The sequence below is a fragment of the Acinonyx jubatus genome, chromosome A2 (genome assembly GCF_027475565.1).
Source record: "Acinonyx jubatus isolate Ajub_Pintada_27869175 chromosome A2, VMU_Ajub_asm_v1.0, whole genome shotgun sequence".
Classification (NCBI taxonomy): Eukaryota; Metazoa; Chordata; class Mammalia; order Carnivora; family Felidae; genus Acinonyx; species Acinonyx jubatus.
Genome location: NC_069383.1, coordinates 143,802,910 through 143,823,856, shown reverse-complemented (window position 1 = coordinate 143,823,856; position 20,947 = coordinate 143,802,910). Strand labels below are relative to the sequence as shown.

Genomic DNA, 20,947 nt, shown 5'->3' with positions numbered 1-20,947 from the left:
AACCTGTACTTACATGGTCAAATAATCTATCACAAAGGAGGCAAGAATACACAATAGGAAAAAGTCTCTTTTTGTTGGGCAAATGGGACAGCTAGGTGCAGAAGAATGAAATTGGGCCACTTTCTTACACCATACACAAAAATAAACTCAAAATGGATTAAGGACCTAAATGTAACATCTAAAACCATAAGAATCAGAGAAGTAAACATAGATAGTAAATTCTGACATCTGCTTTGGCATTATTTTTCTGGATTGGTCTCTCCAGGCAAAGCAAACAAAAGAGAAAAGAAAAAAGAAAAAACTGGGATTACATCAAGTTAAAAAACTTTTGCACAGCAAAGGAAACCATCAACAAAATGAAAACACAAGATGTTTGAGAGAAGAATGGATGGATGGGAGAAAATATCTGCAAAATGATTTATCTGATAAGGGGTAAATATCCAAAAAAGATAAAGAACTTGCACAACTCAACACCAGAAAAACAAATAATCTAATTTAAAAATGGGCAGAGGACCTGAATAGACCTATTTTTCCAAAGAAGACATACAGATGGTCAACAGACACATGAAAAGATGTTCAGCATTACAAATCATTACAGAAATATAAATCAAAACCACAATGAGAAATCGCCTCACACCAGCCAGAATGGCTAGTATCAAAAGGACAAGAAAAAACAAGTGTTGGCAAGGATGTGGAGAAAAGGGAACTCTCCTGTATTATTGGTAGGAATGTAAATTGGTGCAGCCACTATGGAAAATGTAGTTTCCTCAAATTATTAAAAACAGAAATACTAGGGGGCGCCTGGGTGGCTCAGTCGGTTGGGCGTCCGACTTCAGCTCAGGTCACGATTTCGCGGTCCGTGAGTTTGAGCCCCGCGTCAGGCTCTGGGCTGATGGCTCAGAGCCTGGAGCCTGTTTCCGATTCTGTGTCTCCCTCTCTCTCTGACCCTCCCCTGTTCATGCTCTGTCTCTCTCTGTCCCCAAAATAAATAAACGTTAAAAAAAAAAAAAAACAGAAATACTATATGATCCAGTAATTCCACTTCTGGGTATTTACCCAGAGAAAACAAAAACACTAATTTAAAAAGATACATGCATCTCTGTTTATTGAGCATTATTCACAATAGTCAAGATATGAAAGCAACGTATGTGTCCTTGGATAGATGAATGAATAAAGAAAATGCGGTGTATTACACAATGGAATATTACTCAGCTATAAAAAATAATGAAATATTGCCATTGGCAACAACATGGAGGGATCTAGACGGTATAATGCTAAGTGAAACAAGTCACAGAAAGATAGATACCATATAATTTCATTAATATGTGTAATTTAAGAAACAAATGAACAAAGAAAAAATGAGACAAAAAAACCAAACTCCCCTTATTTTTTTATCTTTTCAGAATATAATTGACTGTCAAAAGCAAAGGTAGTAAAATATATAATAGGGTTTATAATATATGTAGCATTAAAATATATATAACAATAAAAGCACAAAGTATGGGATGGGGGAAATAGAAGTATACTTTTGTAAGGTTTTTATACCCTACATGAAGTGGTGCAATATTATTTGAAGGTATACTGTGATAAGTGAAAGGTATGTATCGTAAACCCTATCATAATCACTAAAAAGTAAATAAGAATTGCAGCTAATAAATCAATAGTGGAGATAAAATAATATTAAATAATCAAGAGGTAAAAGAAACTTAAAAGAGATAGGACAAATCAAGAGCAAATAGTAAAATGTTAGATTTAAATCAAACCATATCAATAATTACATTAACTGTAAATAGTACAAACACTCTCATAAAAATGCAGAAATTGTCAGGTGGAATTTTTAAAAAGACTCAAGTATGCGCTGCCTACAGAAAAAAAAAACACACCACTTGAAATACAAGGACACAGGTAATAAAAAAATGGAAAAATAGATGCACCACATAAACTGTATATAAAAACAGTCTACAAAAAACAATTAGACTGAATATATTAATTTTAGACAATGTAGACTTCAGTACAAAGAATATTACCAAGGTTAGGAAGACATTTCAAGATGCTAAAAGGGCTAATTTATCAAAGACAAAACAATTCTAAATGTGTATGTGCCTAAGAGAGCTTCAAAATCATGAAGCAAAAATGACAGAACTGAAAGGAGAAATGAATAAATAAATACAGTTACACCTGGAGACTTCAACATTCCCCCTCTCAGTAACAGATAAAACAACTAGGCAAAAAATCAGAATACAGAAAACTTGAACAACATTATGAACTACATTGACCTAATTAACTCTTATTATTAAACACCCAAACAACAGCAGAATACATGTTCTTTGCAAATATACCTCACTAAGAGAAACCTTGTTCTGGGTTATAATAAGAATCTCAACAAATGCAAAAGGACTGAAATGACACAAAGTATGTTGTCTGTCCACAAAATGATTTAGAAATTATATAGAGAGAGACAGATATCTATATGTATATCACCATAAAAAATTAAGCAACACTCTTCTATAAAACCCATGAGTCAAAAAAGAGATCACAAGAGAAATTAGCACATGTTTGAACTGAATGAAAATGAAAACACAAGAGACCAAAATGTGTGGAATTCAGGTAAAGCAGTGCTTTGAGGAAATATATGGCATTATAATGCTTATATTACAAAAGCCAGATCTCAAATTGACGGTCTATACTTTTTTACCTCTAAAAAAAGAAAAAAATTAGAAAAACAATCCCAGAGTCATGATAAATAATAAACATTAATAGTAGAAATAAATAAAATTGAAAACAAATTTTAAAAAAGTTTTAAGTTTACTTATTTAGAGAGAAAGAGAGAGAGAGACAAGAGACAGAGAAAGAGCAAGCAGAGGATGGGAGAGAGAGAATCCAAAGCAGGCTCCACGCTGTCAGCACAGAGCCTAATGCAGGGCTCAAACTCAGGGACTGTGAGATCATGACCTGAGCTGAAACCAAGAGTCAGATGCTTAACTGATTGACCCACCCGGGTGCCCCATTTTTAAAAATTTTTTAAAGTTCATTTATTTAGAAAACAAATTTAAAAGTAGAAAAAATAAAACCAAAATTTGGTTCTTTAAAACAATAAAATTAATAAACCTCTACCCAAAAAAAGAGAGGTAACACAAATTACCAACACCAGCAAATGACAGAGGGGGTATTGCTACATATTCTACAGACAATAAAAAACAGTATTCTGAAATTTTTATGCCAACAAATGTGATCATTAAGACAGTATGGATAAATTTCTTGAAAGATTATCCAAGCTCACTCAAGAACTATATAACCTAAATAGCTCTACATACCTATTAAAGAGATCGAATTCATTATTTAAATTTTTCCCACAAAGAAAACTGTAGACTTCATTGGTAAAATCTAACAAACATCAAAGATATAATAATACTGATTCTACAGAAAACAGAAGAGTAGAGAACACTCTCCGATTCATTTTATAAAGCCAGCAGAATCCTGTTATTGAAGACATCACAAGAAGACTACACACCAATATCCTTCATGAACAAAGATGCAAAAATCTTTAACAAATTTTTAGCAAATCAAATCCAGCAACATACATTATAACCAATTACAGTTTATCCCAGGAATGCAAAGTTGGTTCAACAGCAGAAAAATCAACATGTTTCATCATATTAAGAAACTAAAAAAGAAAAACCATATGATTGTCTTAATGCAGAAAGCATTTAGCAATATTCCACATTCCATCCATAAAATCTGTGTACCCAAGGAATTAAAGAGAACTTCCCAGTAAAGAGCATCTATGAAATACCCACACCTAACTATATATTCAATAGTGAAAGGCTAAAAACTTTCCCCCTGAGGTCAGGAACAAGGCAAGGATATTCACCCTCACCACATTTATTCAATACCGTGCAAAGGTTCTAACCAGAATTTTAAGGCTAATTAATTCATTAATATAAAAGTGGAAGACAGGGGTACCTGGGTGGTTCAGTCAGGGTTAAGCGTTTGACTTCAGCTCAGGTCATGATCTCACGGTCGTGGTTTCAGGCCCCGCATCAGGCTCTGTGCTGACATCTCAGAGCCCGGAGCCTGCTTTGGATTCTGTGTCCCCTTCTCTCTCTGACCCTCCCGTGCCTACACTCCGTCTCTGTCTCTCAAAAAAATAAAATATTTAAAAACAGTTTTTTAAAAGTGTTTTTTAAAAGTGGAAGGCAAGGGGCGCCTGGGTGGCGCAGTCAGTTAAGCGTCCGACTTCAGCCAGGTCACGATTTCGCGGTCCGGGAGTTCGAGCCCCGCGTCAGGCTCTGGGCTGATGGCTCAGAGCCTGGAGCCTGTTTCTGATTCTGTGTCTCCCTCTCTGTCTGCCCCTCCCCCGTTCATGCTCTGTCTCTCTCTGTCCCAAAAAAAATAAATAAACGTTGAAAAAAAAAATTAAAAAAAAAAGTGGAAGGCACACAGATTAGAGAGAAAGAATTATAAATGTCTTTATTTGCAGATAACATGAGCATCTACATAGAAATTCCCAAGGAATTTATGAAGGGTACTGAGAATTAATAAGCGAATTTAACAAGGGTATAGGATACAAGGTCAACATACAAAAGTCAATTGTATTTTTATATACTATAAACAATTGGAAATTTAAATGTAAACGTAAGTAAAAAAAATGAATTTATTTTTGATGTTTGACTGCTGGCAGATTTAAGCTCCATTCCCTCCTTCTTGCCGTGTATCTGGGCAAGTCAATAAGTAGCCCTGGCATTTCTGCCCTCACTGTCAGTTGGGGCAGGGGGACAGGGAAGTTCAAATCATAAAAATCCAACCTATACACAGGTATCTTCACCTTGCTCCTGTTCCCCAACCATAATAAAAACCGGAGCCACTCACCCTTCCCTTCACTCAAGCTACCCCAGAACAACTCGTGTGCCTGCACTGCTCTCCCCAGAAAACCCCATTCTGAGAAAAACAAGCCCTGTCGTAGCCTCTTGGTATATGTGTGGTGTCATCAGTCTCAACATTCAAACAAATTTTGGGTGGTGGTAGGGCTGATCCCATCTTCTGTGGGGCAACCACAAAACAAAACAGTATCATTTACAAGAGCATCAGGAAATGTGAAATGCTTAGGAGTACATTTAACAAAATATGTGCAAGACTTATACAATGAAAACTACAAAAACCCGCTGATAGAAATTAAAGAAAACCTAAATAAATAGAAACAGATACCATGAACAGGAAGACATAACACTGTTATGATGTCAATACTCTCTAAATTGATTTATAGATATAATGCAATGGTAATCAGATCTCAGCAGGATGTTTTTTTATAGAAATTGACATGCTGACTTCAAAATGTATATGGAAATACAAAGAACATAGAAAGTTGTAGTAGAGTCGTACAAAGAAACTCTTCACAATAGTGAAAATGAAGGAACACAGAACTTCACATCAACACAAATGAATCCTAGAAATATATTCAAATATAAAAGCAAACTTATGGATGGTATGACCTAAATAAGACCTTTATATAAATAGTTTCAAAACATGTAATCCATGTATGTACCTAACATCAGAGCCCCAAAATATATGAAGCAAGCATTAACAGATTTGAAGGGATTATCATATAATTCAACAGTAATTAGTGGAGACTTCTATACTCAAATTTCAATAATGGATAGAATAACCATTATAGATCAATAGGAAATAGATGATTTAACACTACAAACCAACTGGACCCAGTAGACATATACAGAATACTCCATCCAACAGCAGAATATACATTTTTCTCAAGTGCACATGGAACATTCTTCCAGGACAGACATATGTTAGCCTATAAATCTTAATAAATTTTAAAAGATTGAAATCATACAAAGTATCTTTTCTAATCATAATGAAAGTAGAGATCAATATCAAAAGGAAAACTAGAAAATTCACAAAAATGTGGAAATTAAACAACACACTCTTAAACAGCGAGCTTGTCAAAGAAGAAATCACAAGGAAAATTAGAGACAAATGAAAATGAAAACAACATAACAAAACTTAGGAGATGGAGCAAAAGCAGTGCTAAGTGGGAAATTTTTAGTTGTAAATGCATACATTTAAAAAGAAGAAACATCTCAAAAAAAAAAAAATAACCTAACTTTAAATCTTAAGATACTACAAAAGAAGAGCAAACTAAGCCCAAAGCTAGCAGAAGGAAGGAAATAATAGATTAGAACAGAGATTAATGAAATAAAGAACAGAAAAAGAGAAAATCAAGCCAAAAGTTATTCTTCAAAAAAAAAAAAAAAAAGATGAACCTTTGAGTAGAATGGCTAAGAAAAAAGAGAGAAGACTCAAATTAGTAAAATCAGAAATGAAAGTGGGGACATCACTACTGATTTTACAGAAATAAAAAGGATTATAAGCACTATGAATAACTGTATATCAACAAATTAGATATCCTAGATGAAATTCCCAAAAAATTCCCAGAAATAGACCATCCATCAAAACTGAATTATGAAGAAATAGAAAATATGAATAAACCTGTAACTAGTAAGGAGATAGAATCAGTAATCAAAACCCTCCAAACAAAGAAAAGCCCTGGACAAGATGGCTTCACTCATGAATTCTACCAAATGTTTAAAAAAGTTAATATCAATACTTCTCAAATTATTCCAAAATATGAAGGGGAGAGAAAATTTCCTAATTCCTTGTATGAGGCTGGCATTACCTAGAAACCAAAGTCAGACAGACACTAACAAGAAAACTACCGACCAATATATCTTATGAATATCAATGCAAAAATTATCAACAAAATATAAGCAAACTCAATTCATTATATTAAAGAAGATTATGCACCAAGTGGAATTTGTTCCAGGAATTCAAGGATGGTTCAACATACAAAAATCAATATAATACACCACACTAACAGAATGAAGGAATAAAAACTATATAATCATCTCAACTGATGCAGAAAAAAAACATTTTAGAAAATTAAGCATTTTCATGATAGAAACCATCCATTTATAATAGCATCAAAAAGAATAAAACACTTAGAAATAAATTTATCCACAGAGTTTAAACACACTACAAAACATGGCTGAACAAAATTAAAGAAGACATAAAGAAAAGGAAAAAACCCCACGTTCATGGACTTAATATTGTTAGTGATAATACTACTCAAAGCAATGTAATAGATACAATGTAATATATAGATTCAATGTAATCTCTATCAAAAGCCCAACAGTGTTTTTGTTTTTTTTTTGCAAAAACAGAGAAACTTAACCTAAAATTCATATGGCATCTCAAGAGACCCCAAATATCCAAAATAGTCTTAGAAAAGAAGAAAGTTGGAGGAATCACACTTCCTGATTTCAATACTTACTACAAAGCTACAGTAATCAAAATAGTGTGGTGGTGGCATAAGAATAGACATGTACACCAACAGAATAGAGAGCCTAGAAATAAACCCTTGCATAAGTGGTTAACTGGGGGTGTCTGGGTCTGTTAAGCGTCTGACTTTGGCTCAGGTCATGATCTCATGATTCGTGAGTGTGAGCCCCGTGTTGGGTTCTGTGATGACAGCTCAGAGCCTAGAGCCTGCTTCAGATTCTGTGTCTCCCTCTCTCTGTCCCTCGTCCGCTCACACTGTCTCTCTCTCAAAAGTAAACAAACATTAAAAAAAAATATGGTTGGGAATGCAAGCTGGTGCAGCCACTCTGGAAGATAGTATGGAGGTTCCTCAAAAAACTAAAAATAGAACTACCCTACGACCCAGTAATTGCACTACTAGGCGTTTATCCACAGGATACAGGTGTGCTGTTTCGAAGGGACACATGCACCCCCATGTTTATAGCAGCACTATCAACAACAGCCAAAGTATGGAAAGAGCCCAAGTGTCCATTGATGGATGAATCAATACAGAAAATGTGGTGTATATATATACAATGGAGTATTACTCGGCAATCAAAAAAAATGAAATCTTGCCATTTGCAACTACGTGGATGGAACTGGAGGGTATTATGCTAAGTGAAGTTAGTCAGAGAAAGACAAAAATCATATGATTTCACTCATATGAGGACTTTAAGAGACAAAACAGATGAACATAAGGGAAGGGAAACAAAAATAATATAAAAACAGGGAGGGGGACAAAACAGAAGAGACTCATAAATATGGAGAACAAACTGAGGGTTACTGGAGGGGTTGTGAGACGGGCGATGGGCTAAATGGGTAAGGGGCACTAAGGAATCTACTCCTGAAATCATTGTTGCCCTATATGCTAACTAATTTGGATGTAAATTTTAAAAAATAAATAATAAAATTTAAAAAATAAATAAATAAATTTTCCACATTCATACCTAGTTAATAAAATAAATTAGATAATTACAGCTAATTCAGTTTCTCTCGCACTATTTTACTCAAATGAAATTAGATACCAAATTTAAAATAAATCAGACAATTTTTGACTGTTTAATATTCAAACATATCACTTAAATAAGTAACATGGTTTTTAGAGCTAACTTAGAATTTTTAAAATCTGTCTATAGTTTAATCATTTTCTATTTTTTTCATTGATTTATGTCATTCTGGTTGTGTCATAATAAGAAACAATAAAAGGAAATAATAGAAACTTACTATTTTAAAATATTACAATTCTACATAAAATATGAGCCTAGATATTATTGAAAGTAATATATGTAGTTTTGTCATTTATCTTCGGAAATGTAATATGTGCTATTTAATATCCGGATAATAATATCTTCCTTCATAGATTAAAAAAAAAAATGTGGTTAACTGATTTTTGACAGTGTGCCAAGACTACTCCATGCAGAAAGCTTGGTCTTGCATTAAGTTGGACCCTTACCTTATGCCACATATTAAAATTAAAATAGATAAAAAACCTAAATATAAGAACTAAAATTACAAAACCCTTAGATTAAAACATAGGGGAACATCTTCATGACACTGGATTTGGTAATGATTTCTTGTATAAACACCAAAAGCACAGGCAACAACAACACAATAGATAAATTGGACTTCATCAACATTAAAAACTCTGTGCACCAAAGGACTCCATCAAGAGACTAGAATGATAACCCACAGAATGGGAGAAAATATTTGCCAATGATATATCTGAAAAGGGATTAACATCTAGAATATATTTTTTTAAAAACTCCTACTATTCAATTACAGGAAAAAACAAACAACCCAATAAAAAAAGATTGAGCAAACGACTGAAATAGAAATTTCTCCAAAAATATACAAATGGCCAATAACCATATGAAAAGATGCTCAACATCACTAAAACAACTTAAAGCCACAACAGGATACCACCTCACACACATTAGGATGTCTAAAACAAAATTTTTTTAAAAAAGGAAAGCAACAAGCGTTGACAAGGATGTGGAGAAATTGGAGCCCTCGTGCACCATCAGCTGGAATGTAAAATGGCACGGTTACTGCAAAAACAAAACAAAACAAAACAAAAAAACACACAAAAAGATAGTTTGGTGGTTCCTCAAAAAGTTAAACATAGAATTACCTTATGATCTGGCAATTCCACTCCTAGGTATATACCCAAAACAACTGAAAGCAAGGTCTCATATCTGTACCCCAATGCTTTTAGCAGAATTATTCAAAATAGCAAAAAGGTAAAAACAACATAAATGTCTATCAATAGATGACTGAATGAGCAAGATGCGGTATATACATAAAATGGAATATTATTCAGCCACAAAAAGGAACATTCTAATACATGCTACAACAAGGATGAATCTTAAAAACTATGTGAAGTAATTCTGCCACAAAAGGACAACTGTTGTATGGTTCCACTTATATGAGATCAATTCATAGAGACAGAAAGTAGATTAGAGGTGACCAGGGGCTAGGGAGAGAGGAAATGGGGAGTTACAGGCACACCTCCAGGACACTGCAGGTGTGGTTCCAGACCATTGGAAGATCATCCAGATCATAAAGCAAGTATCACAATAAAGTGAGTCAAATGAAGTTTTTAGGTTCCCAGTGCATATAAAAGTTATGTTTACACTATAGTGCAGTCTATTAAGTATGCAATAGTATTATGCCAAAAAAAATGTATATACCTTAATTTAAGAATATCTTACTACTGAAAAATGCTAACCATGGGGCGTGTGGGCGGCTCAGTCGATGAGGTGTCCAACCCTTGATTTCAGCTCAGGTCATGATTTCACAGTTCGGTTCGTGGGATTGAGCCCCATATCAGGCTCTGTGCTGACAGCATGAAGCCTGTTTGGGATTCTTCTCTCCCTCTCTCTCTGCCCGTCTCCTGCTTGTGCTCTCTCAGATAAATATTTTTAAAAAAATAGAATAAAAAATGCTAACCATCATCTGAGCTTTCAGCAAGTCAATCTTTTTGCTGATGGAGGATCCTGCTGTGTTGACAGCAGCTGACTGATCAGGGCAGTGGCTGCAGATGGCTGGGGCTGCTGTGGCAATTTCTTTAAGACAACGGTGAAGTTTGCTGCATTGAGTGATTCTTGCTTTCACAAATGGTTTCTCTGTAGGATGCGATGCATAGAACTTCTTTCAAAATTGGAGTCAATCTTCTCAAATCCTGCTGCTACTTTTATCACCTAAATTCATGTGATATTACAATGTGTTTTCATTTCAAAAATCTTCACAGCATCTTCACCTGGAATGATTCCAACCCAAGAAACTACGCTCTTGGTTTATCCCTGACAAGCAATCCCTCATCCGTTCAAGTGTTTTCATGGGATAGCAGCAATCCGGTCCTATCTTCAGGCTCCACTTCTGATTCTAGTTCTCTTGCTGTTTCCACTACATCTGCAGTAACTTCCTCCACTGAAGTCTTAAACCTCTCAAAGACCTTCCTGAGGGCTGGAATCAACTTCTTCCAAATTCCTGTTCATGTTGATATTTTGACCCTTCCATTAAGTCATGAATGTTCTTAATGGCATCTAGACAGTGAATCCTTTCCAGAAGGTTTTCAATTGACTTTGCCCAGATCCATCAGAGGAATCACTGTCTATAGCAGCTATAGCCTTATGAAATGTGTTTCTTAAATAATAAAACTTGACATTTGAAATTACTCCTTGACCCATGGATTGAAGAATGGATGTTATGTTATCAGACAGGAAAATAACACACTGATCTTGTTGTACATCTCCATTAGAACTCTCGGGTGACCAGGTGCTTTGTCAATGAGCAGTAATATTTTCAATCTTTTTTCCTGAGCAATAGGTCTCAATAGTGGGCTTAAAATATTTAGTAAACCATGTTATAAACTGATGTGCTGTCATCCAGGCTTTGTTGTTCATTTATAGAGTACAGACAGAATAGGTTTAGCATAATTCTTTTTTTCTTTTTTATTTACTTTGAGAGAGACAGTGCGAGTAGGGGAGGGGCACAGAGAGAGGAGAGAGAGAATCCCAAGTAGGCTGTAGGCTGCCTGCCAGTGCAGAGCCCAATGTGGGGCTTGAACACACAAAATTGTGAGCTCATGACCTGAGCCAAAACTAAGAGTTGGACGCTTAACCACGGGAGCCGCTCAGATGGCCCAGATTTAGCGTAATTCTTCAGGGCCCTAGTACTTTTGGAATGGTAAATGAACATTAGCTTCACCTTAAAGTCACCAGCTACATTCACCCTAAAAAGAGGCAACTTGTCCTTTGAAGCTTAGAAGCCAGGCATTGACTTCTCCTCTCCAGCTATGAAAGTCCCAGACGGTGTCTTCTTTCAGTGTAAGACTATTATATCTACACTGAAAATCTGGTTAGCATAGCCACCTTCATCAATTAGCTTAGCTAGACCTTCCAAAGAATTTGCTGCAGCTTCTACATCAGCACTTGCTGCTTCACCTTGTATTTTTATGTTAGGGAGACGGCTTCCTTCCTTAAACCTCGTGACCAAATCTCTGCTAGCTTCCAACTGTTCTGCAGCTTCCTCACCTCTCTCAGCCTTCACAGAATTGAAGACAGTTACAGCTTTACTCGGATTAGGCTTCAGCATAAGGGAATGTTGTGGCTGGTTCCATCTTCTTTAAAAAAAAAAAAAATTTTTTTTTTTACATTTATTTTTGAGAGAGAAAAAGAGAGAGAGACAGAGCACAAGTGAGGGAGGGCAGAGACAAAGGAGACACAGAATTCAAAGCAGGCTCCGGGCTCTGAGCTGTCAGCACAGAACCCAATGCGGGGCTCAAACTCACAAACCACGAGATCATGACCTGAGCCGAAGTCGGACACTTAACCGACTGAGCCACCCAGGCGCCCCATGGTTCTGTCTTCTATCCAGACCACTCAAACTTTCTCCATATCAGCAATAAGGCTGTTCTGCTTTCTTATCTTTGGTGTGTTCACTGAAGTACCACTTTAAAAAAAAAAAAAAAGTCTTTTAATTTTATTTTAGAGAGAGAGGGCACACATGAGAAGGGGAGAGGGGCAGAGGGAGGGAGAGGGAAAGAGAGAGAATCCCAAGCAGTCTCTGTGCTGTGAGTGTGGAGCCCAAAGAAGGGCTTGATGCCACGACCCTGGGATCATGACCTGAGTCAAAATCAAGAGTCAGATGCTCAACGAACCGAGTCACCCAGGTGCCCCTAAAGTAGCACTTTTAATTTCCTTCAAGGACTTTCTTTGCATTTACAGCTTGGCTAACTGTTCAACTCAAGAGGCCTACCTTTGGGCCTGTCTCAGCTTTCAACATGCCTCCTTCACTAAGCTTAATCATTTCTAGCTTCTGATTTAAATTGAGAGATGAGACTCTTCCTTTCATTTGAATACTTGGAGGCCATTGTAGGCCTGTTAATTGGCCTTGGTTCAATATTGTTTCGTCTCAGGGAATAGGAAGAAGCAAGGAGAGGGAGAGAGACAGGGAAGGGCAGATCAGTGGAGCAGACAGGACACATAAGATTTACAAATCAAGTTCACCATCTTCTGCAGGGATGGTTCGTGGCACTCCAGAACAATTACAACAGCAACATCAAAGATCACTGATCACACATCACCATAGCATGATAATAAAGTTTGAAATACTGCAAGAATTACCAAAATGTGACAGAGACATGAGGTGGGCAAATTCTGTTGAAAAAATGGTGCCAACAGACTTGCTTGATGCAGGGTTGTCACAAACTTGCATTTGTGAAAAACCCAGATCTACACAGCACCTTAAAGCAAAGTGCAATAAATCAAGGCATGCCTGTACTCTTTAGCAGGTACAGAACTTCTGTGTGGGGTGAGGAATGTTTTGGAAATGGATAGCAGTGATAGTTGTACAGCATTGTGAACGTACTTAATGCCACTGAATTGTACACTTAAAAATGGTTGAAGTGGTGATTTTTATGTTATGTATATTTTGCCATCAAAAAAAAACTGCAAAAAACTCTCCCCTATCACATGCAATACAATTCTGGAGGTTTAGTGACTCAAACCTAGGACTGAGGAAAGTATAAAGAAATCCAGGATACTGTCTCTGAGTAGGGTGTACCCAGGTGTTTCCACTTGCACCCGCCATGTTTTGATCTTTAATCTCGGTGACAGACACAGTATGTTGGTGGAGCTCCACTGAACATCTGAAATAATTAATAATCAAAGTCGACGGGATTAGGAAGCAACGTGGCAGCTTTACCAGGAGGCACCAAGTTTATTGTGGAGAAGTGAAGACAGGTCCCTTATTCTTGGGGTGATGCCCGGTCACTTACTCTCCTTGACCCCAGTCACTCCAAACCCCACCTCCTACCACAGCTCTGGCTCCAACACCCCCCTCCACATGCTCCACCATGGAGGGACCTTTAATTGCTCTCAAAGTTCTGGGCCTGGCCTTCAACTAGGCACACATGTCTCCAGCCTCTGGGCAGGGTAGACTAAACTGGGGCTTATCTGTCTGGTCCCCACCTCTGCTGAAGTTGGGAAAGTCCCTCCAGCGCCTCTGCCTCCCTCCCCCACCGCAACCCAGGATCTGCTGAATAATGGAGACAGGAGAGCTCAGGGCACTTGCCCCTCTCACTTCCCCTTCTCAGGATGCATGTGGTTCAGCTCTCCACCCCATACCATGGCCAGGGGTGGGGCTGGGCTTTTCTCTTCTCTCCAGGCAGGCTTAGTGCCCGTTGCCCCAGGCAGGCTCCTACCTCAGAGCAACATTTCCCTGCTCCTGAGATGCATCCAACAGGGGCTGGCTCCCCACTCCCCTCAGGAGGCAGGCCTTGGGCTGGGGGAAGCAGAGGAGTCAATCAGGCTCCTGGCTCACAGTGTTGGAAGGTGACTGGCCCTACAACATGCTGACCGTGTGCAAGGGAGTAAGGGGGTGGAGGGAGTGGGGTTGAAGAGGGAGGGCCCACTACCCAAAGGGAACTCCTTGAGGCCGGGGACCCCCTAACCCCTAGTGCAGTGTCCTCTCAGGCTTCCAGACTGGGTGGGTGGACAGACCAACAGGAGCTCCCTGGCATGGACGGTGTGGGAAGTGAGGGCTGGAGTGGGGGTGGAGGTAAGGAGCCAGAGAAAGCCAGGATAGCGTGTGTTCATTTGAGGGTGTGTGTGTGTGTTTGGGGGGTGGGTGGGGAGTCCTATCATGGGTGGGGTAGCATCCAAGGCTTCCTTCTGAGTCTGGATGCCTCTACCCCTGACCTGCTCTGTTTCGTGGGACCGACCTCGGCTCTGTCTAGGGCCCTGTCTGGCCACTCCTGTGGCTCTGAGCAGCAGAGGAAGGGGCAAGCAGACTTCCACCCTTCTTGGCTCCCAGTCCAGGGGAGAAGACCCTCATGCCACACTCGTCTTCCTGGGGCAGTCGCACCAAGCCACCCCTTCCATCCAGCCGGGCAGCTTGGAGCTGGGCACCTGGTCCCTGTGGCACTTCTGTCTGGGAAGCAAGGCTTTGGTCAGTTCAGGCCCCCACCCCCAATGCCAGCGATGGACACAGCGGATGGGTCAGGCACAGAGATGACATTCAATGAGGGGCAACAAATGTAGGGGCCACCTCACCCTATTAAGTATCACTATCCAATGAGGTTCTCAACCTTCTAGGCTGGGCTTTGTGTGGGTAAAATGAATAGTGCTCTGAATCTGCCTTTGTCTGACCATGAAGCTCCATTAAGCCATGGAACCAGAATTATAATTATACTAGTAATAATAGGGGTGCTTCACATGGGTCACCATGCACATTGAATCCCCCAGAGACATGGATGGGGATGGAGCATGGGGAGGGGGTCTTCTCCTTCTCCATCATCATCATCATCATCATCATCATCATCATCATCATCAATCTCATGTTACAGAAATGGACAGAAGCCTGAGGGATGGAGCCCCTGGCCTGTTTCAAGCTGGAGGCCAGGACCCATCCCACCACAGGCCTGAGCAACAAAACCACATCACAGGAGCCAAAAAGTCATGGTCAGCACATGGAAAGGGTGCAAGGCACCATGTGTCCACACCAGGGCTCTGGAGGCCAAGAAGTGGTAAAGGATCAGCTTTCCTGCAGCTTGGCAAAGCCTTCCCAATGGCACAACCATCTAACTGCCCAGCCCTGTGGCAGGCTGAGGTAAGTGCAGGGTCATGGCCTAGGGTAGGAATCTTGGTCAGAGATGAGACCTGGCTGAGAGGTGAAGGTCTAGTAAATAACCCTGGGGCGCTGTCTCCTCCCACGGGACCCTCACTACCACCTCTAACCCAGGCCATCCATGCTCCCCAAGATGGTGGAATTAGCTTCCTCCGGGCCTCCTGGCTCCTCTTGTCCCAACAGCCCTGCCTAGTCTGCCCCCTGCCCACTCTATCACCTTCCACCCCACCATGAGCCTTGCTGTCTGGGTTCCAGGTGCATGACCACCCTCCCTTCCTCACACCCAGGGCCTCTGTATGTGCTACGCCTCTTTCCAAATATGTGGCCCCACATCCTTTCACCTGGGCCACTCTTTGCCTTCCCTCAGGCCCCACTCAGCCATTAATTCCTCTGGGAAACCTTCCTGGGCCACTGGCCACATCCACGTGGGACTTCTTGTACCACACTTACTGGGATCTCAACAAACTAAGAGTGAGATGAGCTGTCCAAGGCCCATCCCCTGAGACAAGGGCTCTGCAGCCTCACCTCCTGCAACACTGGCCTGGGGCTGGCATTCTGGAATGCTGGCTGGCCGGACACCTAAGGAGGATGGGCCTACCTGCAGCCTACAACACCCTGAGCCTGGGCAGTATGAAACACGGCCACTGAACTCATGCATCTGTGCCAGAGTGGACAGAGGGCTCACGGAATGTTCTGTGTCCTGACGTGGTGGTGCTCCCCCGGGGGATATACAGGTCAAAATTCACCACTGGTACACTTTATGTATGCTGTAGCTTAATTTTGTAAAAATTATAACAAGAAGACACTTCCTCCAAAAGTCAAGTTCTTCTTCCTAGAAATCTCATCTGCCACATATTGGTGTACAATCAACAAATAAATCAGAAATCCTCTTCTCACTTCTTCAAATGGCTCATCATTTGCTGCTTTAGACAGGACCCCAGGCTGCCTGGACAAAACCCACCTGCCCCGGGAACCCCCTGGTACAGCAGCTGTGGCAGGACATAGGGCAGGGCAGAGGCTGGTTGGGATGTGCCTCAAGCTGCCAGGAAAGCCCCCCCGATGGGAGCCTCCGTGCCTGAGGCCACACCAAAGGCCAGGCTTTTGTCCCCAGCTCTGCCAGGACCTGCTACATGACCTAGGCCCAGGGTTTCCTGCTGTTCCTTAGTAAACACTTGCTGTGTGACTAGTATATAAAAATATATTCACGGGCACCTGGGTGGCTCAGTCGGTTGGGCGTCTGAATTCTGCTCAGGTCATGATCTCAGAGTTCATGAGTTCAAGCCCTGCATCGGGCTCTGTGCTGACAGCTCTGTGCTTCGGATTCTGTGTCTCCCTCTCTCTCTGCTCCTCCCCTGCTCACTCTCTGTCTCTCTGTCTCTCTCTCTCTCAAAAATAAATTTAGAAAAAAAAATATAATTCACTTCATGGGGCGCCTGGGTGGCTCAGTCAGTTGAACGTCCAACTTTGGCTCAGGTCATAATCTCACATTTCGTGGGTGTGAGCCCAACACCCGGCTCTGTACTGGCAGCTCGGAGCCTGGAGCCTGCTTCGGATTCTGTGTCTCCTTTTCTCTCTCTGCCCCTCCCCAGCTCGTGCTCTCTCTTTCTCTCTCTCAAAAATAAATAAACTCAAAAACGATTTTTTTTTAATAAATAAAAATACGTTCACTTCAGGAGAGGAGACAGACGTGGAAACAGGCACAGAGGGACAGTGACTTCTCTTACAAGAGCTGGGGCCAGTATTGCTGAATCTGTCCACCCCACAGACACCTGCCCGGATCAGGCTCCATCATCTCCCCCTGGGACCCTCCTAATGGTTCCTAGCGGCGTCTGTGCTACTAGGACCCCCACTCCACACCACCTTACAATCTGCTCCCCACACGGTGGCTGAAGGTCAGCTTGGGCCTCACCAAAGTAACTCCACACAAAGGAAACAAGACGACGAACAACACCTTTGGGTCCAGAGAGGGGTCTGAAGGGAAGAACACAACACTGCTTACCGTAGAGGCCGCTTTGAGGCAATTGAGGCGTGGAATGTGGAAAGGGCCACAGTAACCCCCTGGCTGAATACTGACAGACTCATAAGGTGACCCACCTCGAGATATCTATAGGCCCTAATTAACCAATGGGCTATTTACAACCAGGAAGTTACCAAAAGGGAGAATTCCATATGTCACCATACCTCCTCTCTTCCCCCTTTAAAAAGAGCCCCCACCCACCGCCTCCTGGCAGACAGTCTCTCCTCTGCTGTCCTGCCCTGCGGCTCCCTTGTGGTGTATTCAATAAACTTCTATCTCCTTTGTTCTGCCTCAGGTGAAGGCCAAGCCACCGGCTTCTGATCATCACCCCAGATTTGGGGGGCCCTCAACCAATCAGGAGAGACACCGCACCCACAGAATACCCTTGCCAAAAAATTCAAACCTGAATCTGCTCAGATCCACCAATTTGGAGGAAAGTCACAGGAGCATAGGAAAGCACACCCAGAGGGCCCATCAACAGAACTCAGGTTAAGGGAAGCTCCATAGATTTCTTTGACAAGAGATTCAAGTGAAAAATAAGACAGAAAGTGATGGAAGGAAATCTATGGAATAACGTGTGGATCTTCCTTAGACCCTGGAAATGTGAACACTGGCTGGATTTTTGAGGAGGTTAAGAAGGGCATCACTGCTTGTCAGATGTGACAATGGCCCTGTGGTTATGTTGTTTAAAATGACTCTCTCAGAAATACATACTAGGAAATAGAAGAAATAGGATTTGGGATTTGCTTTAAAACAACCCAGGGTGTCATGAGGGGGTGAACAAAATAGGATCACAGCTGCTTTGTGATGGACACGTGGGGCTCAGCAAAGGCTCCTGGCTAATTTTGCTGCAAATTTTCCATAAAGAAAAGGGTGTTGTTGTTGTTGTTGTCTGTTTTAAATCTCAAATATCCCCACCAAAGGAGTGAGGGAAAGAAAGGAGGGTAGGCCAGAGAACCGCCCCCAGGCAGGGGGCCAGGTCTAGGCTGGAGGGTCCCCAACCATTCCACTGCAAATGCGCACACATTCTGTGCTCTGTGCAGTTTTCAAGTCTCAGTTAAAAAACACCCACCTCGGGCACCTGGGACTTCAGCACAAGTCATGATCTCACTGTGAGTTCAAGCCTCGGGTGGGCGGGCTCTGCGATGAGGACCCATTTGGATCCTGTGTCCCCCCTGTCTCTCCGCCCCTCCCCCTGCTCACTTGCACGCATGCTCTCTCTCTCTCTCAAAAATAAATAAACATTAAAAAAAAACAACCCACCTCACACCCAGATATGGCAGGATTCAGGCGACCAGTGCCAGCATACACACTGTTGTGGATTGTCTGTGAAAGAGAAGAAAGTCAGAGCTGAGAAACTTCTACAGCAATGTCACACAGTTACTATGTCTGCTGGGTGTCATCCTTAAGATAATGGCTTTAAAAAGTGAAGGGGGGCGTGGCTCAGTCCGCTCAGGTCATGATCCCACCCTTCGTGAGTTTGAGCCCCGCGTCCAGCTCTGTGCTGACAGCTCGGAGCCTGGAACCTGCTTCGGATTCTGTGTCCCCCTCTCTCTCTGCCCCTCCCCTGCTGGCACTCTGTCCCTCTGTCTCTCAAAACTGAATAAAAGTTAAAAAAAATTTTTTTTAAGAAAATAAAATAAAAAGTAAAGGGAGCTGGTGGTCAAGATCCTTGGGTTGCAGCCCCAATGCCGTCACCACTCCTGGTTTATTTAGCACCTCTGGGCCTCAGTTTCCTCATCCATATAATGGGAACAGAGCCACCTCTTCTGTAGGTTTGATAGCAGAACAAAAGGAACTCAGAGCCAAAAACACTCTTCAAAGAATGAAAAGTGTTAAGCCAAACCACATGGAGATTTTGTCACACTCCCAGTGTGGCCTGGGCCCTGTCCCTGCCCTACTCCCTGCATAGCCTCACTCACCCTGTTTCTACCTCCATCAAGTGCAACCACGGCGAAACACAGTATTACTGATAATAGATTAACTAAAGTATCATTGATCAAAAAAATAGATCACCAACCCTCCTGTGTGTGCCTGACACCTCCAGGAACCCTCCCTCCAGTCCTTTGGGGCCCACTTCATCACCCCATGTACAGCTGGAGCTCCGGGAGAACAGCAGTCCCTGCCCCCTTTGCGTTCAGACTTGCTTTCAGGTCCCAGCATGGCAACACATGCAAACACTAATGCAAGTGCACGTGGGCTGCGACTTCACAGGGTTTTGTCCCAGAACAAACAGAAGTCATATTAACATGGAGTTCACCGCCTGGCCCCATCTGTGTTCCTTCCTGGGCTGGCCCCTCCACGCCACGGCAGCAGAGCAGACAACAGCGTCCTGTGGCCCTGCAGGGAACAGTGGGCGCGGGGCCTCAGTGAGGCTTCACGTCCCTGGCTCAAAGCAGGCATTACCCTTGACCCTGCGAAGTCCAACGAGCTGGAGAAGAACACGGGTGGGAGGAGTACCGAGGACACAGGTGCTCCCACTAGACCCAAGCCCCAGCTGGGGTGGGCCGCTGAGGCCCTGGGAAGCAGCCAGAACCGGCTTGCTCTTCATGAGACAATGAGTCCACTGTTACTGGCCGGGACCTTGATTAATATTTGCAAAAGGAGCAAAGTGGAAAATTCCACCTGGGTGGAGGCAGGGCCCAGGGGAAGTGTCAACAACCTCAATGGCCTTGTTCTCCCCGGGATGGACCAGGCAGAGAAACAAAGGCCTGATAAAGGATACAGAACCTGAGAGTGTCAATGCACTTGGATCCAAAGGAATTTCCTTATTTGGGTCAGGGAGGCATTAATTTTTTTGTCATCCTGACTTTCCTGCCCCTAAACTGACACAACACCTTGAAATCCTTCAACTCTCTTTCTCTCTCTGTAGTCTCCCAATAGCCCTGCCAGACCAGCAGAGCTGATGCTGGCCCCATGTTACAGATAGGGAAACTGAGACTCCAACACAATGAGAGCTTCGCCCAAGGCCAGCAGCTGGTGAGTAGCACATCCAGGCAAACCCTGGTGTCTCAACTGCCAGCGGTGGCACAGAGCCTGTTCCAGGGAGTCTGGGGTCAGGTGTCACAGGGACTAGACAGGGTGGACTTCTGGGCTCCAGCAGAGGCCCCGACCTTCACTCCACCAGAGGAGGAAGAGGAGAAAGAGGAAGAAGCCCAAAGCAGCTCTCCCAGGTAGGCAGGTGTAAGCACCACAATGGGGGGAAGGTGTGCATAACTGATGCATTCAAGCATTTAACAGTGCCTCCTAAATACCGGGATGCCAAGGCCACTGTGGATGCGAAGGTGCACTGCGTGGTGGCCCTTTGAGAAACCCAGACCTGGCAGAATTCAGGACTGAAGGGGGAAGGTCCAAGAATCTCCAAAGGCTGCTTCCCTCACAGGCTCAAGTCACCTCACTGAGCCACTTCACGGTCTCATCTGCCCCATT

At 42.1% G+C, this 20,947-nt stretch overlaps 1 protein-coding gene across 4 annotated transcripts in view; it reads right to left on the bottom strand.

Moving 5' to 3' along the window:
• The window catches only part of CHDH (choline dehydrogenase), a 40,424-nt gene that overhangs the window by 16,834 nt on the left and 2,643 nt on the right, over positions 1–20,947 (bottom strand). For 3 of the 4 annotated variants that reach the window (XM_053220358.1, XM_027038992.2, XM_053220359.1), the window contains exon 2: positions 18,782–18,844. The exons of the other annotated variant lie outside the window; for it this stretch is intronic. The gene's annotated coding sequence lies outside the window, so the exon portion shown is untranslated. The remainder of the gene's footprint in view (positions 1–18,781; positions 18,845–20,947) is intronic. 4 annotated transcript variants of the gene reach the window in all.